Genomic DNA, 11,192 nt, shown 5'->3' on the forward strand with positions numbered 1-11,192 from the left:
CACTGACATCGCACAACACACAGGCGCCTTTGCGTTTCGCCTCCATCGAAACGCAGCCGCCGCGGTCGGGTTCGAACCCGGGAACTCCGGATCAGTAGGCCAGCGCCCTAACCACTGAGCCGTCGCGGCGGGTGAAGAACGTCATGCGACGAAATCTGACGTTGCCTGGTCACAGCCCGTCGAGACGACAGCCACACACTGTTACCGTCGCTTTGCTTCGGACAGCTCATTTGAGGACGTTAAAAACTTTGTCCTTGGCGAGTTCAAGAATGTGCTATTGCAGATTGCTACGCAGGAATTAATCTGAGACAGGAAATTGCCGCAAATAAAAAGAAAGAATTCGACGTGCGCCTGAGCAGTTTCGCTGCTTTTGTGGCGGCGCGGGCATCACCCAACCGGCCTGCCCCGTCCGTAGCTCCTGCACGAAGCCCGCTTCCGGCGTTGGCGTGCATCTCAAAGCTGAGTTCGTTTCCGACCAACGTACTAGGAAACATATTACGCAGTGATGTCGACAATGTTCCAGCTTGTTGTATGCCGCAGCCACGCATCCAAATTACTGGAATCGTGAGTACAACACACGACGCGCTTCTCCGTTTGACGCGCACTTGACGAGGATTGTCCTCTCCCCCCACCCCTTTTTTTTTTCAACGAACGAGGGGACTTGGCCCGTAGCTTTGAGCACAGTCTGGGCCAGCCAGAGTAGGCGTAGCGAAGCGCGCACACATCATCAGCCAGTGTTGCTGCTCGCCACATTCGAAATCTGTTTCTGCCCCGCGGTTGGCCCATTTCTCGCACCCTCTGGCGGAAAAAGCGGCCGCGTGTCTGGCGTTGTTGACGTCCAGCGGGAGCGAGTTCAGTACGTGGTAAGAGGAGACGCAGTAACAACAATGCAGCTGTTTGCGCAGTCTGCTGCCGCGGGACAGGAAGCCGGGAACGGTCAAGCGCGGAAACTGGCTCCGACCGGTCCGCCGGCACCACGCGATGCGAACCGGTTGCTCGGCGTTTCCCCGCGTCTCGCCCAACGCGTGCAGCGCCGCGGACGCTACGCCGAGCGGCCACTCTGCTGCTGCGGGTGCCTCGAAAAATCGACGAAACGCCCACGCTGCTAAGCCAGTCGTCGTTCAGGGAGCCATCGCCATCAGCAGCATCCGTTGCAGGAAGATATCCCTCCGAACAACCCAGCTCTGCCACCTTATCCGCGCGAAAGTTTCGCGGCGTGATAACCACGCCGCGTTAATTCGGACGGTTCGATTTTCAGCCTCACGGTGCTACTCTGAAGGGCCGTGTGTCCGGCTGTTGGGACCAGGCGCAGGTCAATATTGAGACGCTCCACGCGCCTACCAGAAACCTACGCAGTCCTTCCGAAACTAAATGGCGCCCCCGGTCTGATCAGAGGTGGTCCTCATCCTAAAAGGAAACTTTAAATAAGTATTTAACTCGCTTCCTCTTTTTCCTGCTAAAGCCGTCACCATACGCTCATCCCTGCCAATGACACCTTTCCTTGAAAAGCGCTTAGAAACACCGGATACGTCACAGAAAAAGATCTGGAAAGAGGGTTGACGAGTGGTCCTTTTCACCAGAGGCTCTTCAGTTGGTAATTACCAACTTTTCCTGGCTTCTTTTACATGGCAGTTTTGAGCAGAACCGCTCCTAGTTCCCTCCCCTTTTTCAAATCTGGCCCCTGAAAGAGAAAAATATTGTCAACGCGCGGCCCGTGTTGTGAGACCCGACCCGTGGTGTACGCGCTGCGCATGCGCCACGCCGTCTGTTCTGGAAATCAACGCCTGCTCAGGATGCCGTCAGCGCTAGGTTTCGCAACGCTGCACGATACTCGTGGGATGAGAGAGAGGACGGCCTCGCAGTTTCCTCCTCGTCCACGCAGCTGCGGCAGCAGGATCGTTGAACGCGACCCCGAGCGGAGGGCCGCGTCTGGCGCTGCCGCTGGGGAGAAATTCCCACGTTTCGGGGATCTGACAGTTTGCAGTGGGCCGTCGGATACGCCGAGTTGATTGCGTACGCGACAACAATGCCCATAGAACCTGTTTGAGCCTCAGCCAGAAGGGCCCCGGGGTAGTGTCGAGTGTGCAGATATCTGCCTTTTACATCATTTTACAACCCGCCGCGGTGGCTCAGTGGTTAGGGCGCTCGACTACTGATCCGGAGTTCCCGGGTTCGAACCCGACCGCGGAGGCTGCGTTTTTATGGAAGAAAAACGCTAAGGCGCCCGTGTGCTGTGCGATGTCAGTGCACATTAAAGATCCCCAGGTGGTCGAAATTAGGTCTCCTCGATTTGGCTGCACTTTCCGCACTAGTTCACAAAAGTGCCGTGTCAGTGTAGTGCCAGTTCTTGCGGCGCGAGTGTAGCCCGACACTAGTGCTCTCGGTGCAGCGGCCAAATCAAGTGCAAAAGTGCAGAAACTTTCGTCTGCTGCGGCCATGTACGTGTTGGTGTTTGTCGCGTGTTTTCACATATGCGCGAGATTGTGCTAGCTGCATTGCACGCTGTGTATTTGCTCAAAGTGGCACATCTCGTGGAGCGGCTATGAACTTTGTTAATTCTAAAAGTAGCGAAGAATTTGACACCGTTCTTTCCGTTGCGTTGTTTAAAGGGGCGCAGGCCGGTCGACCGTCACTGATTCAACGGGTACTTGGAAGAGGCAACAATTAATTAGACAGGTTATTCAGACTACCGCTCGAGACGATCTTTGACAGCCCATACGCGTGATTCAGGCTGCTTTCGTCCTATCGAAAAGAGACTACGGTTGTCCGCAAAGAGTTGCCTGATCTATATTTGAACTCAATCGCGTTCACTTTCGGCGGGCGGTGACGGCGACCTGACTGTCAGAGGCTAAGTGGCAGGCGAAGGTGTGGGCTGACAGCGACCTCAAGCCCAGTCGCTGTCGTAAGCGGAGGTACTGATGTCGCAGCGAGCCACAAACGTTGCGATCGCCCACGTATTATAAAACATCTCACAATCTGCCTCTTATGGAAGCGCTCCATCGTGCTGCGTCTATAATAATAATTGCACACAAAAGAGAAATGGTGTAAGCAACGTGCGAGGCTGGACAGAAAGATGCGAACCCATACGCAGTACGTACTTCCGTACGTGCGCCATGCCAGCCAGTCGCTTACGCGCGTACACAGACACGCGCACACGCGCGCGCATACACACGTATACGCGCACTGTCATTTCAGCTGTTTGGTACGTGAGGGCCCGGCGCAGATGCCGCGTCAACGCCGCTCACAAAACAAGTGGCCGCGGAGCCGTCTGCTACGGAGCGCGCCAAGCACCTTGCACTACTTGCACGAGAAGAGAACTCGCCGGGAGGCTAGTGCAGCAGTGCAGAAGAACTCGTGCAGCACGAGGCCAAATCGAGTGCCGAAGTGCAGGCGGCCCTAGCTGCACTGTCAAATCGAGTGCGAGAGTGCCGCGCTTCCTGAACTGGTGCAGAAAGTGCAGCCAAATCGAGGAGACCTATCATTATTCCGGAGCCCTCCACTACGGCACCTCTTCTTCCTTTCTTCTTTCACTCTCTCCTTTATCCCTTCCCTTACGGCGTGGTTCCGGTGTCCAACGATATATGAGACAGATACTGCGCCATTTCCTTTCCCCAAAAAACAATTATTATTATTATTATTATTATTATTATTATTATTATTATTATTATTATTATTATTATTATTATTATTATTATGGTGCGCGCTCGGTCATGGGAGAAATGAAATTTGTTTTTTTGGGAAACGAAATGGCACAGTAACTGTCTCACATATCTCCGTGGGCACCCGAACCGCGCCGTAGGGGAAGAGATAAAGGAGGGAATGCAAGAAGGAAGGAAGAATGAGGTGCCGTTGTGGAGGGCTCCGGAATAATTGGTGACCACATGGGAATCTTTAACATGCTCTGACATCGCACAGCACACGGGGGGGCGCCTTTTGTGTTTCGCGTCCGCCGAAATGCGGCCGCCGCGATCGGGTTCGAACCCGGGTACTCCGGATAAGTAGAGAGCCGCTGGCGATTTCAGCTGGTCGTCACCGGTTACTCTACGACAGTCACGCACTAGAGATCTCAGCTTCTGCCACCGCGCATTATGGTGGTGGTGGAAAGCATTTATTCCTAAGCAATACGAATTCGGGGGGGAGGGGGGGGGGGGGGAGAGACTCCCTAACATGGCATGAGGCACCCCTTAGGGGGCTGCCTTACAGGGCAAAGGACAGCGCTTGGAGGGCTATCCGGTTCAGGGCGTCGGTAATTATCCGGGGCTCTGGTCAGCAGCAGCGGAGTTGGCGAGTATGACCGCCGTGGTTGGGGATGGAGGGGGGTGTGGAAAGGAGGACACGTGAAGAGGAGGTGAAGAAAGTTCCCGGTTTCCCGTAGAGCTTGCAGGAGCTGAGGAATTGATCGGGATAGCGGGCATGAAGGAAAATAGGGTGGATAGCAGTTCGGGTCTGGAGTCGGCGCCAGTGGGAAGCCTCGGTTAAGGTTAGGGAGGGAGCCGGCGGTGCATAAGTTCGCCGGGTATCTGGGTAGTAGGTAAGAACATCTCTCACGTGCGCTCCGCTGAAAGCCTTATAACAAAGTGGGCAAGACGCCAATCTGTCTATGTCGAAATAAAGCTTCACTCTAGGTTCGTCTCACTGCGGCAATCCATGTTGAGCGTGTCATCAGGGAAGTTAAAAACTTCAGGGTACTCCGTGCTGTCTTTCCTAATGTTATGGCAGAGAAGCTGAACAAGATATGGAAAATTTGTTATCTCAATAATTTCATGCATGAGCCCACTCTAAACCGATGAGCGATGGTGGCGTTTTTAATGTTTTGTATGTTGTGCATGGTCTACTGTAACGCAGGGGTGCTCAAACTTTTTACCTTTCTCAGTTGAAGAAAGACCAAATTTATATGGCTAAAATGCAGTCAGCTTCTAACATGTTTCATTTATGTTTTGGCCAGCTTCAGTCACGGAGCCTGCCTTGGAAAGATTTGCTTTATGGGGGTTTAACGTCCCAAAGCGACTGAGGCTATGAGGGATCCCGTAGAGAAGGGCTCATGAGATTTCGACCACCTGGGGTTTTTAACAAGAACTGACACACAGTACATGGGCCTCTAAAATTTTGCCTCCATCGAAATTCGACCGCTGCGGCTGAGACTTCAAAAGGTTCTGGCCGACATATTTAAAAGGGGTACGCAAACTGCACAGCACCTGAACAAATACTTAAATTCAGTTATGACTGGCTGTATAGTAAGATAGCAGTAAGCAGCTACAGCATTAGTCCCAAAATACTTGGCTAAGGCGGATGAAGACATGCATGAACATAGGTGCTTGGGGAATCTAGGAAGTGCTCCAAGAAACCAGAGAGTTCCACAAAACGCAGTTTGAGAATCCCTGCTGCAGTGCAAGGCATTGAACTTGCGTTAAAGTACGCTACTTCATGCACAGCAGACTAGAGCAGCATTTCTTGCTCTGCTGAAGTCTGAAGTCACTGTACAGGCTACATAGGGCTGCAATGTCTTATTTTTGTGTCAGTGTTGTGCAAATGATTTGAGCATAGAATGTGGCAGTACTATATCCGAGTCATGACTTGAAACCAAATCACCAGTCTCATTGCTGAACTACACAGACAAGATGGAAAGTTGATGTTTGTAGTCATTTTCTTTTCTAACACAGATTGTCTTTCCGAACTTTTTGGAATGAAATCTGTAAAATGAATTTCCCTTTGTCATTTTTATATGTATTAGTGACGTGCTCTTATGTTTCAAAAAATTGTGATATGTATATGTATTGTATATTTGTATATGTGTGCACTGTACATGAAAAAAATTTGTATATGTATGTGAGTATTTCATGCCAATGAAATTTGAGAGCTTTATTACCAACTCTTATGTAATGTCCTGCATGGAACCCTTGAGAACGAACTTATATGAATCAATGCTATCGCACTCAATATCAGCTGCAATACTTTAGATGCGGCAGGTTTGAGCTTGGTCGTCAAAGCAGTGCGAGCCCAGTGCTGCTTGGAACTTGTGCATTAACCCCTCAGGGCAGAGTTCAAAGTATGCTGAATGTGCACTTTGGGCGCTCTCTATGACTAAAGATTGATTTACTGTAAAGCATAAGCCTCCGTTGGTTCACTCCACGTATGTTACAAGTCGTATTGAGTGAAAGAGTACCTACACTATGGAGAACACACTTGTCACTTTGCAAAGATTTTGCTTGCAACTTTCAATGTGGTTTCCTTACAGAGACCAATGTGAGGTCACTATCATCATCAAGTATAATAAATGTTGAAGTATGTAGCTGCCCAGCTTCCTGGGACTAAGAGTGCGTTATGTATGTGTTCAATGACAGGGCAGCAAGACGTGTGGTGCTTGACATTTACTTTTTGCACACCGATTAGTTGCTAGTTGCACACACATTTAAATCGGTGGTGTCAACACATGCACATGGTCATAATGATATTACACAGAAAAACACTTTCTTCATTTCTTCATGGAGGCTAATTCCATACAAGATATTTAAAAACCAAATATATGTAAGTATGAACACATGGCAAAGCATGTTACGAGTCCAAGCATCTTTGTCCTGCAGAGCAATGTAACTGAAATAAGTCATTGAAATTCACACACAAGCACAGTGCTCTTGGTAGTTCTTGTAACATTCCAGAAGACATGGCAGCATTTTGGAAATCCATAGCGAGCTGTCAAAAGTGATCCTCTGAAAAGTGCAGTTTGCGCCATTATCAACCACAAAATCACACCAGGAGAGTCCAGTCAAAGCCATTTGCCCCTGGACTTGGTAAAAGTACTTGTGCGTTGGTTTAAGAACTCCATTCTTTAGGTAGGATGCCGTATTCACAGCATTTTCTCATTCTTCACCCCGCTCCTTGGCAGCTGAGAGGGTCTTAACTTCAAGGAGACCAAAATCTCCTCCCTCCTCTACAACACGGTCAGGCGTTGCACCAAGAACAGGGACACCAGGATTGACACACAACCCACAACAGTAACTCCTAACTGGCACTGTTCTCTTCCCTATGTAACGCTGCACGGCTGAATCTTCATTCCATAAACCATCAGCCATGTATTTGGTCTGCATCTGGCTAGACCCGAACAGCCTCTTGAAAAACTTCTCGTCAGCTGGCTTCTGCCCTGACACCACGTATCCGAAGTGTGAAGCAGTCAGGCGCTTGGATCTCTCGAAGTTCCATGTTGTAGAGCCGCTTTGCATGCTAGTCGCTTGCTCAAGGGCCCATGAGTCTTCTAAAGTAAGCTCACAGGAGCCGAACTTGTACCCAGCTGGCACATGCTCAACCCACAGAGATTGCACCGGTAACCTGATTGGCATCTGGCTAAGAGCCTCCTCGTGAAGTGTTCTTTTCACTGGTACGAGCAGAAAGTGGTTGTCCTCCAGCGTCTTGCATAGCATGGCGTTTGGAATATTTTTCTGTGTCTGATGCATTCTCTTAATATGGTCTTCTGTGACACTCAGAGAAACTGTGGTTTCTTGAGTCAGATGCCTGCCAGCTTTCATTGGCATATGTTTCACAAAACGTAGTTGTGAGAACTCGCGTGTGTGCACGTTGGCCTTCTTACACCCAGTACCCCACCCATGCTCTGGGTTTGTCTGTACACGACTGCGTGTCTCGCACGTAGGCTGCCCCAGAGCGCTTCAGGTCTAGTACAAACAATAGTAATGCAACTACATGTTTACAAACACCTGCAGCTCCAGCCCGGCAGTTGCAGGTTCCTTCAACCACAGTTCCATTTCACGAGAGCACGTTAAAGATCCCCAGGTGGTCGAAATTATTTCCGGAGTCCTCCACTACGGCACCTCTTTCTTCCTTTCTTCTTTCACTCCCTCCTTTATACCTTCCCTTACGGCGCGGTTCAGGTGTCCAACGATATATGAGACAGATACTGCGCCATTTCCTTTCCCCCCAAAAACCAATTATTATTATCATTTTACATGGCTCATGGATACGGAAGCCCGGCCCACATCATTCCAGGGGAGGATGGTACACGGCCGCAGTCATTCACGAGGGAAGACAGGTGAACGGTCTCACTTTTAAGGCACTTAGCACAACCCACGCGGAGGAGGTAGCTATCGCCCTAGCGGCCTCCCATGCTGAATCTAAATTCATCATATCTGACTCGCGAGGGGCTTGCCAGAATTATGAACTGGGCTGGATAACGCCAACAGCGCAACGAATACTTCGGAGAGCAGCTCGGGATCAGGACCCCACGACCCGATTTGTCATTTGGACTCCAGGCCACCAGGGCCTACCAGGGAATGAGGCCGCCAACTCGGTCGCCCGCGCACTCACTAAGCGGGCCCTCAACGTAGACCCTACCGATCTGGACCAGGACTCCTATCCCCTGTTGACTTTCAAAGATATCTCTGCTTATTACCGGGACTCGCACCGTCAGTACACGGCTCCTCTCAAGGGGCTAGGGAAAGCGGACGAGAGAATACTGCTTATACTTTTTACTAACACTCTACAGTGCCCGGAAGTGCTCAAACATTTCGACACTTCTTTCTCTGGCCTCTGCTCTTCCTGTGGGGAGGTGGCTGGCACTTTCCACATGGTCTGGACATGTGAACACAGTCCTTCTCTTCCGCCCCTAACCCCTTCCCCTACCGGAGAGGACTGGGAGGCGGCCCTGCTCAGCTGCCTGGACCTACCGGCCCAACAAGCTCTAGTTCAGCGAGCTCGAGTGGCGGCCCAGGCCAATGGGGTCCCTGAATAAGGGACTCCATCTAGTACTGTAAGGGGGAGCGGCCCACTAGAGATTGCTCCCCACGCAACCTCTCTGCAATATTCAAATAAATGCTTTCACCCCCCTAACCACTGAGCCACTGCGGCGGTATTTCAATTGTTTAAGGATGCGGTTTGGCACCAAAAGAAGAGTGGCTTGGCCAGGGGCTCTCAGTGCAGAGTAAAAAGTTGAAAATTGGTTTTTGAGGAAAGGAAATGGCGCAGTATCTGTCCCGCATCTCGGTGGACACCTCAACCCCGCCGCAAGGGAAGGGATAAAAGTAGTGAGAAAAGCAAGGAAGAAAGAGGTGCCGTAGTGCAGGGCTCAGGAATAGTTTCGACCTCCTGGGGATCTTTAACGTACACTGACATCACATAGAACACGGAAATTGAAAATTGGTTTTTGAGGAAATGACGCAGTAACTGTATGGAAGTTAGCAGCACTCACCTTGCTAATTTGTTAATTTTATGCCAACTAGCGAACGCAGCAAAAAACATTTCGCAAAAAGTGAGCTTGGTAGACGTTTGGTAGCACGTCTTCCGCCAATTTTTTGGTGACAGATTTTGCCACCAGCAATGTCTATGTTTTTCCCAGATGTCTTGGGTCATGGACACCGTCGAAATACAAACTTATTTCATGATACCTAGGGTGTTGATTTGATAAATGCCGGTTTTTTTAATATTCGTTTTTAACTATTTCGTTACTTTGTAAAAAAAAAAAATTCCCAAAACATTCGACCAACACTGTTCCCACTTAGAGTTATTGATTATTTCGCTCTCGCCTTACCATGTATTCTAGCCATCCCAGTTATCTCGGTTGGTAGTGCGACTGATCCGGCGAAGCAGTAGTCCCAGGTTCGAACCCCGGACCAGGACGAATTTTTCTTTAAGAAGTTTCTGTGGAAGTTGTATAGCTTTCCTTTGTAGCCGTATGGCTTCACTTCGGTGGATGCAAATAAGTAATTTGCTCCCTTATTAAAAAAAAAAAAATGAGACGTACGTGTAACAAATCTCCTATTCGTGTTTTCCGTTGTAAAACTAAGGAAATTGCTTTCTTGGGGCCTGGATATGCTATTTAGACCAAAAAATTTGCAATTGGAATGATAAATGGAGCCTGGAAGGGCTAGAGAAATCTAAACCAGCACGGCTGACGCACCAGCTTAAGTCTCCTGCAGCCATTTTTTACGACGACAGCAGGTGTAAAGGAACTTCAGAGCACATTACTTAACTGCTACAAGAGATCTGCAATTCGCCGGGCATCATACGTACGTCGGCATTTTAGCAATGCGGACGACATCTGCCGAAAGAGCTGAGGCGTCCTGAACATGTCATTCATTGTTATTTGCAGTAACAAGAAGATCATCGGGTTAAATAGCGCTTTCCTTTCCAAGTGAAAGCCGAACACCACAAGGCCGACCTCCGTGAACAGATTAAAAAAGCTGAAGCACTCTTAGCGTTCACAGAAGAAAAGGGGGAGGCAGAAAAAGTGCAATACTGAATGCCAGACAGTAAAAAAAAAAAAAGACTTGCGCAGTCGACAGGATTCGAACCTGTGCGGGGAGACCCCAATGGATTTCTAGTCCATCGCCTTAACCACTCGGCCACGACTGCAACGACGGGAACGCGGTCGCAAATGTCTATGTTATGCACGTAGCACAGTAAACTACGCATTTGTAGTATTGGTTCGATTTGGACTTCCTAGAGAAGAACTTGTGTTGCTCTCCGAAATAACAATTCCTCAGCTACTTCAGTACTTGAAATACACGCCGCTGTTGAAAATTAATCCCCAAAGACCGTGGCACTGCGAAACACACAGCCGAGAACTCCTTTAGGCCTCGGGTTTTCTGGTTTTCATTCGACGAGTTGCAGGAACTTTCGCAGTAATTGTCCCGCGCTGAGTCGCTTATTTGAGTTGGCTGCCGTCTTTATTATGAAGTGGCATTCGCAGTGACAAACCAAGTGAACGCGCAGCCAAAATGTACGAGAGATTTACACACAAAACAGAAATAATGTGAAATTTCTCTACGTCTGAAGTATTAAATGTTACGAACCGCGGAAGCTTTTTCTTTTTTTATTGCAACATTTTCAGTTTTGAAGAGCTCTAAACAAAAAATGAAATGCGCGAACAAAAAAAAAAAAGAACGCAGCCGACAGGATTCGAACCTGTGCGGGGAAACCCCAATGGATTTCGAGTCCATCGCCTTAACCACTCGGCCACGACTGCCGCTTCAACGCGCATACCAACATGCTCAAGCAGTGCCTTCTGGCCCACGCCTTGCGTTCAGTAATCTATCTGCAGTATTATGGACAGTTTCTTTTCTTTTGTCCTGTCGTGAGAACATGCTGGAAATAACTGGATATGAGTGCAGCTATAATCACTAGCTCTAGTGAGCGCACATACACTAAAAAAAAAAAACGCCTCGCAAGCGACTTCTTCGACAAACCTG

The 11,192-nt window shown here is 49.3% G+C and overlaps 2 non-coding genes across 2 annotated transcripts; both read right to left on the minus strand.

The window, feature by feature from the left end:
- Positions 1–10,274: 10,274 nt before the first annotated feature.
- Positions 10,275–10,356, minus strand: TRNAS-AGA (transfer RNA serine (anticodon AGA)). The gene has a single exon. It is a non-coding gene; the product is annotated as a tRNA-Ser (tRNA).
- A 531-nt stretch (positions 10,357–10,887) lies between these two features.
- Positions 10,888–10,969, minus strand: TRNAS-CGA (transfer RNA serine (anticodon CGA)). The gene has a single exon. It is a non-coding gene; the product is annotated as a tRNA-Ser (tRNA).
- Between the last annotated feature and the right edge of the window lie 223 nt (positions 10,970–11,192).

This window comes from Amblyomma americanum, chromosome 7 (assembly GCF_052857255.1).
Source record: "Amblyomma americanum isolate KBUSLIRL-KWMA chromosome 7, ASM5285725v1, whole genome shotgun sequence".
Classification (NCBI taxonomy): Eukaryota; Metazoa; Arthropoda; class Arachnida; order Ixodida; family Ixodidae; genus Amblyomma; species Amblyomma americanum.